Genomic DNA, 12,716 nt, shown 5'->3' on the forward strand with positions numbered 1-12,716 from the left:
GTGATTTTTTTTTTAATTAAATTTATAAAATTTGAACTTTTCTGAATTGAATTTATCAAATCTAAACTGGATTTATAGGATCTTAATTTTTTTTGAACTTAATAAGACTTGAACGGAATGTATATGATCAAAATTTTTCTGAACTAAACTCTTAAAATCTGAAATAAATTAAAGGGGGTGATTTTAAGTTCAAAAAATAGGGCCTAGTATTACACATTTGCACAACACAAGTTCTCTTGCCATTTTATTGTGAACAAATACAAAATATAAATAAACGAGGGAGGTTATTTTTTGGTGCCGAGGTGTTTCCGGTTAACAACAATGAGTAATCTTCTTGCTATGAATGCTCTTATGAAGGCCCGTAAGGTTGAAATCTAGTGATTAAAATTTAGGTGAAATTTTCAAAGAACTCAAATTCAAACCTCCCTAAGAGCGATCTTGTAGAGTGTGTATGGCCTGAGGCTATGTCTTCTAGATTTCGAATCTGTCACTCGCGGTTGACTTACTTGGTATACGTGATTTGCAGATTATCACATATATCTGGCGGTATACCCAGTGCCCACCAAAAGTAGTAGTTGTGGGTCCCCCGTCACAAAAACAATGCTCTTATTTTATTTTTTTTATTTTTTTTGGTCAATCGAAGCGCGCACTTAAGTCGCATACAATATAAGGGAGGGGGGATTCGAACCCGGGACCTATTGTCCACAATGCTCTTATGAAGAGGTAAAGAGTTAATTGAGAAGGTATATTCCCCATTTCTATCTTAATGAAGGAATTATTACACTATCTTTCTCATTTTAATATTCAACCTCCATTAATTTAACAATAGTTACTCCCAATTTAAATGAGCCTTCAAAATATACTCGTATAACACGATGTTAAGAGTTGATACGAAAATGGTGTAACTGTATTGGTAATATTTGTAAAACGAAGATGTTATAGCTATTGAAAAGATGATTCCCTACGTCAATTACATTTGCCAAATTTATTTGGCATCTCTTCATGAATCAACAAATCAAGAAATAAGTTCTCTAAGTTACGTGACCTTTCTCCACTCCAAATTGTTCTATCTAATCACTTTCATAGGTTTATCAAAATTCACCTAATAGTATCGACAAGCCAAACCAATAAGTCTCCCTAGTGATGAGTATATCCGTCATAAGCTTGTGACGGCTTAAGTATCATCCATATGGGTATATAATACAAAAGTAGTGTTTAGGGAATCACAATTCACAAATGGTTTGTCTTTATTTACCTAAGTGAGTTTTACTTGACGAGTCATAATGGTGAGATTATCAGTAAGACTCTCTCAAGTCTTAAGACCCTGTCACATCAGTCTTCCACTAATTTTATTATTTTTTATTATTCAGACCCGCCTCAGACTCACCTCAGATTTTATACATTATCCGTCAGACTTGCCTCAGACTCTACTTTTCTACTTACTCATTTTTTTCACAAAAAAAAAATGACACATGAGATTCACTCATTGGTTAATTTCAGTTTATGGTGGGGTTACCCAAAGTCTTAAGTTGAATCTTGGATTTTCAAGACTCAACTTAAGACTTTATTAAGATTTAGGTAGATTATTGGTAGTCTTGAGTAAGTCTTGTCTTAAGGATTACCAAAGTCTTGTCTCAAGACTACCAATAATCTTACCCTAAACTTGTGACGGATATTATTCGTCACATATGAGAATTTGTGCATAACATAATGACAGTTTATAGGAGGATTCGCTTCGAATTTCTTCATTGATGCTTGATTATGATAGGTATAGCTTTCCAATCTGATAGAATATTCACTCATTGGTTAATTTCATTGATGCTTGATTATGATGTGCATAACTTGTGACGGATAGTATGTTATTCTCCTCATTTTTTAATTATTCATTTTTTATGGGTGTATATCTCCTTCAATCACTATTTTAATACGTGTGTTGATTGTATGTAAGAGGTATTTTAATCAAACGCATGAAATAAAATTAACATAAAATATTTGTTTAGTTCGAAAAAAACACGAGAAAAAAATTACGAAAACAATTCTCTTCCAACTTTCTCTGCCATCCTCTTTAGCCTCTAGGCACTCACGTTAAAGTATAATGCGTCGTTTGGTTACCCCCTATAAAATATAGGAAATGAAAAATTCCATAAATTATAAAATTGAAATTGTTTAGTTGCCGCCCTTTTTTGGGGAAATTGAGTAGCTTAGAAATCACATGATTTTTCTACCCCTCACGATGGAGGAGTTTGATTACTAGCCTCCTCAGTAATTACAAATTCCTGTATAATTGAATTTCTATATAGGCAATCAAACGAATTTGCTAGATTCACATGAATCTCATATGAGAACTTAATTTTTACGAATTTGATACTCATATGGAGTTGTATTCCAACAGGCCAACGTGTAACCAATTTTCAGCTAGGTTCAGTTCAATATAGGCAATCAACCTAAGAGATTATTCTTTCCAACAAATTTTCAGCTAGGTTCAGTTCAATTCAATCCAACTCAACTCCATTAAGTTCAATTCAACTCCTATCAATCGAAAAAAACCTAACCTAAGTCTCTTATAAAATGATTTTACAATAACATGTTCTAAACACATTTATTGAAGACAATAATGTCTCTCATAGAAATACGGTATAGTTGGCAAGGCTTTTTAAATGATACAGTAATTTTAGTAAAACACCATTAATTTCACCAGTTATACATTTATATTAAAATAGTTAATGTATCGTCTTACAAAACTGTAACAAATCTTACACTCCCTTTGTCTCGTTCATTTATTTGTCTTTTTTTATTATTTGTGAGGGATTTAATCAAAGGTAAACAAACAAATGACTGAGACGTAGGGAGTATATAATTCCGAATGGAATATATGGAAGGGAGTAAAAGTTAAAATTCCCAAAGTTAAGGCAAAAATCAAGCTGCAAAAGCAGTGGAACCTGCTGATCTCAGTAAATGGAATCCACTCAGCAATTTGGATACAAGTAAAGACAATGACGCAATCCAAAAGAATCAATTCAGAAATTCAAACAATTGTTTAATTCCCAGATCTCTTGTTATTCCTAATCAGTACCATCACTCTTATAATGCATTCTGACATTTGATACCATTATCACAAACAACATATGCTTAAACTTTAAGTTACCTACTTAACCACACGACATCGAAACCTTTCCCTTGTGCAATCATCTGCATTGTCTATGGCTTCCTTCATTCATCCACTTCCTCGACTGCTTTTTCGTATCCATCTCGCTGCTCCAACATTCGTGGATCCGATTATCACCCAGTGGCAGTCATTCATATGCTTTCCTGTCTAGAGTGGAGCTCGGATTATTTACGTATTATCTATCCTTGTGCTGAAAATACAAACAAGTTTGTGGATGACGAATAATGAAAACTTTCCTAAGAGAATTGCATCGTATACAAAACTAGACTCGTTCATGGGCAGGACGACTCATTGGATCCAGCCCATCAGACCGGCAAATAAAGCAGATATAAACAATTCATTTTCGTATAGGTCGACCATTTAATACTGCCCGCTTGGTCAAAATACAATGACAAACCATACTTCGTGATATACATCCTAAACCCGTTAACTGGCTTGTCCGTTGGCCATAATATACATGTTGCGTCACGCCTACATTCAATTACATCTATTCCAAGATCAGCACTCATCAAATGGACAAAATACAATGACAAGAAAAAAGACTATTGAAACGGAACATATTCATTATTCATACTAACTATGCAATTGTCAGCAAAGATGGATGAGATTGAAGTGATTCAGAAATCTAGAGATATAGGATATATGCCATATTCCTGAGTGATGATAAAAGAAAGGATATAATCCAATATTATTCTACTTCTTTCTTCTAAATCTAATTATATCCACACGTTGTATTCTAATCTCGCAGCATAGCATGACATGCATATAATATGATTATCATCTAGATCAATAGCAGCGAATGCAAGAAGCAAGGACGGAAGTTATGCCGTATGCGAAAGCCTAAGCGGCTATTTGCGATCCGGATATGTTTTAAAATGAAATTTAGTCTCACCCAATAAAATATAGACAATGATTCGTGGCTGCTGAATCATTAGCTACATATGTTAATTAGGCCACCCCATTTAATTTAAGTCTGCATTATTCATGGTATGTGCCTAATTAACTGATGCTTATTCCATTCATTTGATCTCACCACATTTGTTTATTTACCATAAAGTTTTACAAAATAAAAAATATGTAAGAGAAGAACGGGATCCACGAATCACGATGACATGGCTAACCTGGTGTGTGTTAAAACCATTTTATTTAAGTCTGCATTATTCATGGTATCCTACTAACATTTTCCTATTGGCGACCTAGGTAAATGGCAAAAGCTAGAAAGAAAACGACCTTAATAAACTAGTTATTGTGATTATCTACCATTTACCAGTAATATCGTGACCTAGTAGTAGACACAAGACACAAAGGGTGGATCATATATACTGTGCTGTCTTTGTGTCTCGTTTTTTTTAACAATGCAAAATTTCAGCAACCATCTTGTTTCTCAGAAAGGACAAGGAAAGGAACCCGGCTCGCCTTTTATGCCAAAGAACATATGCTCTATGGTACACATACATGTAAGACATAAACACTCATTTAAACATAATCACAATGGCAAATCATGTGCAACAGGGATCAAGCGATGATTGATTGATAATAGATTCATGAATAGTACGGAATGACAACTATAAACAAGAACCACATGTTAATATAACTCCAGACAAAACAAGGAATCTAATCCACCATTGTCCTAGTAAGCATATAGAGACAGATATTGTTTATGCCGTACAACGGCAAGGTTTTTTAGGCTTCATTCCTGTTTTCTTTATTTGTTTTCTCAATTATGCAAAGTGATAATGCATCAATAATAAGTTTGTCACATAAGACTATCATTATAATAATGGATAGGTCGCAAACAAACTGACGCAATGCCATACGAGTCATCAAGCAATTAGCAAAGATGAATTGACATGAGCCCAAGCTAGTCATCAAGCAATTAGCAAAAATGCAACTTACGCAAGCAAACAATAAAAATAAATTGCTTACCTAGGGTAAGTAATCTCCAATCAGCTAGCAAGGAAGCCATCACAGTGTTTATGCTGATTCCAGCAACAGGGTAGGAGCATAGGTCATCTTATCAGTGTATCATGACACCAATCCACACCACGAACTTTGCGAATAACGTATTGCGGATAATTGTTTCTTTCAAAGAACAATATTTGTGACATGATCCTGCATATCTAAACTTCTCTTTTTCCCTTGGGCAGCTCAGCCACACATTTGATTGATTTGAAGATCCTTTACTAGAATATAGTACGTTGCTGCTGTCCCCTGAATACCTTTCTGTTTCCATGGCATTAGAAGTCTCAAGATTTCTATCTGGAATTCCCGTTGAGAAGCAGGACTGGCGTCCATTAACACCAGTGTACACCGATGAATATGAGGAAACTAGTGGTGAGTGGTGACTGGTGAGTGGTGGTAGTGGAGGACGAAAATGAGCAAGGGAGAATAATGGCTGGGTGTAATAGTTACCCATCTCCCCCAGCGGATAGTGCATTACCCCAAAATGAGAGTAATAGTTCCCCATCGCCGGATATTTTCACCATGTAGTATGAGTCATGATCCTCTCAATTTCTTTCTCTCCATTTCCCGTCTCCGTTACATAATCAATGACTGGGATCTAAGCTTAGGCCAATCTACTCCTCTCTATTTCCTCTCTCCATTACATAATTTATTCTAGACCACTGATTCGGCAATGGACCCTTGATTTCCTCCAAAGAGATGGGGATGATCCTATATCATATGGCACCACCACTTTCGACACTTTCACGTTGTTTTTATCTCCATTTCTGTTAGCATTTAGCAATTACAGTAGCAGTTGTCCTGCCCACGATGGTCTAGAACCCCAACTCCAAGTAAGCCCTAAAAATTAAAGAAGCGACCAACAATGGTTAAAAACCCGACTTTGAATTCAAATTTTCCTTGACTACCTGCAAGATCTATGCTGTTTCTGAAGACCATTACAGTAGTATTTGTCCTTCAGAGTCCAACAACTTATAATGCGATAGCATTCGACAAATAGGCGGTCAGTGGCAACAAAGTTGTTCTATCTCCTCAAATTCTAAAGTCACACTTTCATCAACAATGATATGAGGCTACCTTGTCGAAGAAGCATATCATCCTCATCAATATCCAAAGTTTCATGAGCCATGAAATTAGTAGGATACCACAGCTTCTGCTTTGCAACAATGTTCCACCAAAAATATTCCACATAGCTTTCTCAGGTTGCATTCCAGTTACTTGAACTTCTACAAATACAACCTGAGCCTGTTTTGTATTTGCGCAAAAATAAATAAATTGATTAGCTCGGAAGTGAATGCTATATGAACCATTAAGATAGTATACTCAGTAATGTGCTGACCAAAAAGAGAAGGTATAATATGTTTCTAATCCCAGCTTACCGAGATGATATGAAGTGCACCATTGCTCATCAAGTTCATTCTTAAAATAGAAAGGACAACAACTGACCGAGACACACGAAAATGGAAAAGGACAACAAATGACGGGACAGAGGGAGTACTTAGGAGTCTTAGCTCTATGGCATTGTTCATCGTTCAAGTGGTAGAAACGCCTACAGATTTCTCAACAATTGGTCACATGAACATTCAGTATTAGAAACTTCGGAACCATCATAAATCATTTCTCAATTCTTCACTAATACAATTATCTTCCAATCGGGTTGAATCCAAACCACGCCGTCTTAGACACAATTTAAAAGATACCAAGAACAAACTTAGCTTCGACTTTAACCCTGCGCCTTCCCATCCATAAAACAAGTTGTCAACCCCAGCCCAGCTTGCTTTCTTTTTACATTGACATTTACAATTGCATGATAACTTCTGGTTACTTTAGTAGTATAAACTTCTGTTGATATGCAGCACTCTTAGTTTTAGGTAAAACTTGACTAATTTATCGCCCAATAATTTGTTCATCAAAGAAATACAGCTGACATTACATCACTGTATACAAAAGTGCACTTGATTTTGGCAACTTTCACAATCTTGTGAATGTTACTTGCAAAAGTCGTGTATTTATTTCCTAGTATTATCCTTGTTAGCAAGATACATCATGGCTAATGCTCATACTTCTTAACAGGATACGTCATGGCTAGTGCTCACAATCATCTACGGAGTTGGGTTAATTTTTAAAGCACCGCGTATAGTTTCAAACATATAAATAAAGAGGGCAAAGAGGAATAAATAGGCTCACAGGTGTACAAATATAATCTCAATCAACCTCAAGTCCTCAAACACGTGATGAACAAATCAAAATGAAGCGCTAAGGCTCAAAATACCTACATGAGCAATCTCAGACATAGGCGTCTTATGAAATCCCATTAAACGTTACAACTCCAAACAAGAAAAATTAATCAAGAATATATTCAATTTTCATAACAAACATTTGCTCTAATATGAAAGATCCAAAAATCAAGTGAGCCGGATATCGGTATAATAGGTGGGTAACATTTTACGTATATACCCGCAATAGGTTCACCTACAGGGCTACAGGAACATTTTCACTTGGCCTTAAACGTGAATACTTGTATATGGGGATTCATTACACAAAGAATGATAAATAAAAAGATCGAGTATTTTACTTTGATAAATAAATTATTTACACCAACTTGGAAAAGAGTGTCTCAAATCAGCAAAAAATAACATACACTATAATGTACTCTTATAATGCAATTGAAAATTAAATGATGCGAAAAAAGAAAAAAATGCTGGGGCGGGGGTCAGCTAATCTGTTTTGTGAATGCCTGAAAGGGATTGCAAGTGACATTAAACAGAAGATGAATTATGAGCGCTCCTTTTCAAATAGTGTCCAATGTGAGGATTTGGTTACGTAGAGAAGCTGGAATTCAACCATTTTCCTCATCGATTCGCCTTGATTACAAAGTGATCACACTAGAGAGAAATAAGACGAGATTCTAATGGTACTGAAGTTTATAGTAATAGGGCGTTCACAAAACCAGTTGAAACAATGTCACAAAAGTATAGGACTCCTTAAATGTTCTAACCAATATTATTATTATTAGGTACTCCGTATATGATTAGCTAAGTGCATACTCCATTTTGGTCGGGGGAATCTCCTTGGAGACCAAAGTCACCTCCTTATCTCTATTATCATCAAACAAAACCTTCATGTAGGCGTTATACAAAACAAAGAAGACAATGGTTAGCTTTCATTTCATCCTTTATGTACTCTATTTTAATGAATCCCCCTTGCCTTTCGGAAAACATCCGTCATGTTTGTGTAAGGAATTGAACATATGTTTGAAGCGAAGAAGAAGAAACTTCATTTTTTTCGGCAACAATAAGGGGTTAAAGGTGGGTTTTAGAGCTTTCAGACATTACAAACAAGAATGCCATTTTAACCTCATATATATAAAAATGATTGAAGGTGTTCTTATAATATATCAAATCTTCCATAAAAAGAACCAGAAAGATAAAACATTTCAAGAACATTCTAATTTTCCATAATTTCAAAGTCCCTATATGTGTTCTTCCCAATATTTTAGAACAGAACAACCTGAACACGTGATAATATAAGCGCAAAAGAGTCACCCCCTAGCTAAGACCATCAAAATTGATTTTTAAGACTAAAATACCATCACACTGTAAGATCCCATGGGCCTATTGAGGGCACACAAAGAATACTTCTTTGCCTGTTTAAGCTTATGAGCACCTATAAAATTGTACCAAGTAAAAGCATCACTCCTCTTTCACCGCGGCCTCTTGGCTACGCCTACGCTAATCTCATGGGGTACGCACAACAATAATGAGTCCAACTGTTCAGGCTCTACGACAGTATCACAAATTGCAGCTAGTTTCCATATTTCCCTACATCTCATTATGAGGTAACTTGTCCAGTAAATTGAGCATACCGATAAGCTACACCATCTCCGGAGTTAAACAAGCAAACCTAATTCATCACCTCAATTATATGAAACGCAGTGTCACTCAAACACCTATTCTCATACAATATTGATTAAAAATCAAAGCTTCAAGTAGTTCACTAGACAATACCTAACACATTGGCTCAGCTTAAAGCTGCAATTGCTTATTCCTTTTATGTCAACCAAACGCTCTCATTCTCGTAAATTATACACCAAAACTAAAACTTTCACTACTTCTCTAAACAAATTCAAACTTGCTAACGTAGTTGAATACTTGAATAACCCAAATGTAATTATATAAAACATATGAGGAAGGGACATCAGAAGTAACATCTTCTGAAATAATAGCAGAATTAGCAAACAATCACCTAAACAATCACTTATGTGAGCAATTAATTATCTTATAATAATCACTTATGTGAACAACCCTAGTATAATTTTACTATACTTATCATAAAATCACCTCGTACAACAATAACAACATTACCCAAGTGCCTCATGGGCTCTAGCAAATTGCGGGATAAGGGGGTCGGATGTACGCAGCCTTAACTACCACCTATGAACCAATAAATCAGAAACTGAGACAATGCTTAGGTAAAACGGTGTTACATGAGAATCACAATATCAAATAAATCAGCAAATTTGAAGCATAAAACAAAAGATAGGAAATAAAGAACAAGTAGTGGAGGAGAAGAAATTGACATACATTGATAATTGATTGATTGGATTCCAAATTCCGTTCATCAGTGAAGAGACGAGGACATGCGGGCAAATGGCCAAAGTTTGGGAATTTGGGGTGAAACCGAAACTGTTAGACGCATGAAGGCGCCATAACGGCGGACCAGGGTTCGGGGACAATCTGGTATTTGGTTCAATTATGGGTCCAGTCAAAGCAGGTCGTGTTATGTGGGGGTTAGGGGTATTGTCAGGTGATAAGTCGAGTTGGGTTCGGTTTGAGTTACTATCAAGTTAAGTTATCTTTTGTATAGCTATAGCTAAAACCGGTTAACCATACTATTTTGATAGGTTGGTTAAATTTTTATTGATATTTATTCTCCTCATCCATCTATATTAGTGGGTATAATATTTGAACCGTTTTAACTATAAGATGAATATTTTCATTTTAAACAAGAACTAGTTTTGTGACCCGTGAAATTCACGGGTTCGGTTTAAGGATCGTTCATGCATTTTCTTCTTTAGTTTTTTGATGGTTTTTCCATTTTTTATTCGTGGTCTATCTTTATAATTATTTTAGTCGTTCATATTTTAGGTATGTTTTACTGAGCTAAAAAATGAGTCGTTTCTATGAATCGATAACAAAAATAAAGTTGACACATGAGACCCTCCACGATATCTCATACTAATATACTCATATTTTATAAAAGTAAAAGATTGAGCTTTTAAAGAGGATGATGAATTTGAATTTATGGCAAATTAATGAAAGAGTTAAAAGTTATAAAAAATAGAAAGACACACAAAGCATTTGTGTAGGGTTCTAACTATTGTAATACTAGTTTGAATGCCCGTGCGTTGCAACGGGGTAATAAACTTATTTATAATGCAAAAAAAAAAACGTTATAAGGGTTTAATGTTTACATTCTATGTCTAATGATTGGTTTACATATTATTAAAATATCTCTTTCAAAAAAAATAAAAGATTAATATATACGTGGATTAACTCTTATTTATAATCATATAATCACCCTACCTTATACTAATCTTTCGATGTGGGACAATTCTATTATTTATATGTAATATATTCACCAAACTTGGATTATTTTTCTGATGTGGGACAATTCTACTATTTATACGTAATATATATTCATCAAACCTGCATTATTTTTCAATGTGGGACAAATAACATACTCAGAATTACACTATCTTTTTTCCACTTAGTTCGACATCCAACCAGATCCCGAATACCGAATACGGACAATTGCTACTCATTATATCTAATAGTTATATTTAAATTTAATAATATGATCAAATACTCTTCATTAATATTTGTACGTTGTTTTTCTTCAAAAAAAAATTTCATAATTGAGATACGAAAATTTTTCGTGGTACCCCTTAATTTTGTCAGATTTTCCATGTTACCCCTACTTTTAAGAATCTGCCTACGGTACCCTTGAGGTTCCATTTTTTTGCCCATGGTACCCCCTAATGTAAAGGTTATTAAATGGACGTTAAGTTTGATGGCGTGGCAATAAAATAACAATTAAAAATAATTCCCCCTTTATTGTTTTATTGGTACGAATATCTCTCTCTTTTAAATGAAAATATAATTAACTATATCATTATAATATTAGAAATTTCTCATGGTAACTTTGAACTTTGATAGATTACACATGGTACCCCTAATTTTAAGTTTCTACAAATGGTACCCTTGTGTTCACCTTTTTCTTTCTCAGAATACCATTTGACAACTTCCGTCATAAGCCCATTACTCTTATGACTTGGGGACGCCTTTTTCTTTTGTTATCTATAACACAAACACTTCATTATCTAATTCCTAAATCCATATTTTATTTAATAAACTAACATTTAATACCTAAATAACAAAACACAAATAACATGGCATGCTCAATTACTCATCTAGTTACTCATAGGAGTAATAGCATTATGAAAAAAAAGTAAACACAAGGGTATTATATGTAGAAACTTAAAATTAGAGGTATTATGTGTAATCTACCAAAATTCGAGGGTATCATGAAAAATTTCCGTTATAATACTGACCATTTTATCGCTCTTTCTCCCACCTAAAAAAAATGTTACAACTTTAAAAATTGAACATTTAATTCAAGATTATGTTTAAAGTCTCTTATATAATAAGTATACTTTGAGAGATTAATATATTTGGGGTGATACCTAAGTTCTAAGGATAAATCCTATTTATAATCATGGGATCACCTCAGCTTATGATAATCTTCTGATGTGGGACAATTCAACTATTTATACGTAGTATATATTTATCACACCTACATTCTTTTTCAATGTGAGACGAATAACATATTTAGAAGTACACCATATTTTCTGAACCTAATTCGACATCCAACCCGATTTAATAATAAGTAAATACTATATTATCTATTAATATTCATACATTTGTTTTCTATTTTTTTTATCATAATAAAAATACGTGCAAATGATATGAACCTATACTATAATGATAGAAATTTTTTTAACACAATTCTAATTATATTATTTAAACGTAGTATATTTACCACACCTACATTATTTTTTAAATGTGGGACATATAAAATCAATAGGTAGAAAATATAATGATATAAACTTTTAAGAGCACTCCAAGACAGTACTTAAGATACTCAAATGATTTTGGGTTGATGCCTAAGTTCCAAGGATGCCTCTTATTTATAATCATGGAATCACCCACCTTATGTTATATTTCGATGTGGGAAAATTCTATTTTTTATATGTAGTATATTTGTCACACCTATATTATTTTTCAATGTGGGACATATAACATATTATGAAATACACCATCTTTAATATGTGCAAATTATATGAAATCTATACATACTCTAATGATAGCATTTCTTACCATGAATCTAATAATATTATTTTCATGATTTTTTTACCGACATTATTCTCTGTCAGGAAACTACCATTAGTAAAACCTTTAGTTTTGTATTTTTTGATTTTCTTGCTCATGTTCTTAACTCTTTCCCGGATAGTTCCCAACGATTTCCA

At 34.0% G+C, this 12,716-nt stretch overlaps 1 long non-coding RNA gene across 1 annotated transcript; it reads right to left on the reverse strand.

The window, feature by feature from the left end:
• Nucleotides 1–2,916: 2,916 nt before the first annotated feature.
• LOC141599209 (uncharacterized) lies at nt 2,917–9,814 on the reverse strand. The gene is made up of 4 exons (XR_012523763.1): nt 9,712–9,814; nt 6,206–6,373; nt 5,093–5,968; nt 2,917–3,356 (listed from the first exon to the last, which is right to left on the reverse strand). It is a non-coding gene; the product is annotated as an uncharacterized LOC141599209 (long non-coding RNA).
• Between the last annotated feature and the right edge of the window lie 2,902 nt (nt 9,815–12,716).

This window comes from Silene latifolia, chromosome 9 (genome assembly GCF_048544455.1).
Source record: "Silene latifolia isolate original U9 population chromosome 9, ASM4854445v1, whole genome shotgun sequence".
NCBI lineage: Eukaryota > Viridiplantae > Streptophyta > Magnoliopsida > Caryophyllales > Caryophyllaceae > Silene > Silene latifolia.